We start from the raw sequence: 1,070 nt of genomic DNA on the forward strand, positions 1-1,070 counted from the left end.
TGGGCTATTTCATACCTACCCTACTGCATTTATCATTGCCCCCTCAGAATGTCAGGCACTGCCTTCAGGGTCCATTTCAGGGTCCATCCCAAAGAGGAAACATCACCTGGTTTGACCAAAAGTGAAGAAAACCAAGAGGAGAATGTTTTTACCTATCAGGGTCCATATAATGGGATGTTGGGATGTTGGTCACATGACCAATTACCAAAAATGGTCAAAAATGAAAGTTGTAGCCCTACACTATAGCTTCCCGAATCTGTTTGAATTATGTTCTGAAGTGCTCCCATTGTAAAAGATATTTTCAAAAGTGTTGCTTCTTTTTTGTGTTTTTTTTTTGCATTTTTCTCCATGAAAACAAAACCAAACAACATGATTTCAGTATATTTGGAAAGCTATAAAAAAAAGGGCTACAATTATTGTATCATGGGAAAAATGACCAAAAAAGGAAGATGCATGCCCTAGAAAAGAAATTGACACTGATAGACTATAATAGTCAGATATAGACTACCATAACTACCAAAAAGTCAGACATAGACTACAAAGTTTACTAATAGCCAGACTTAGACTACAAGGTTTACTGATAGACTACAAAAGTCAGACTTAGACTACAAAGTTTACTGATACACTACAAAAGTTGGATATAGACTACAAAGTTTACTGATACACTACAAATAACTACAAAAGTCAGACATAGACTACAATGTTTACTGATACACAAAAGACTACAAAAGTCAGACTGAGACTACAAAAGTTTGTAGTGTCCGCTTTTTGGGACTACAAAAGTTTGTAGTTGACATGTAGTTTATGGTGTTCTTGGCTCTGTCCAGATTATGGGGGTGAGGTTGAAGGGTTGACATGATCTTACTTACATATTACTAATGCTGCTGCATTAGTTTTTGACATTATGCACAAGTTGTCTTCACATTAGGAAAGGCTATCCTATGCCTTCATAATGGCACCTACTTTCCTATCTCAAAATATAATTATTATAAGTTCATGTGGAGATATGGCTGAAGGAATACCATGACTTTACATATTGCTATTGCCACATCATCACTTTTTCACATCAT

The sequence above is a fragment of the Laccaria bicolor genome, genomic scaffold (genome assembly GCF_000143565.1).
Source record: "Laccaria bicolor S238N-H82 LACBIscaffold_44 genomic scaffold, whole genome shotgun sequence".
Classification (NCBI taxonomy): Eukaryota; Fungi; Basidiomycota; class Agaricomycetes; order Agaricales; family Hydnangiaceae; genus Laccaria; species Laccaria bicolor.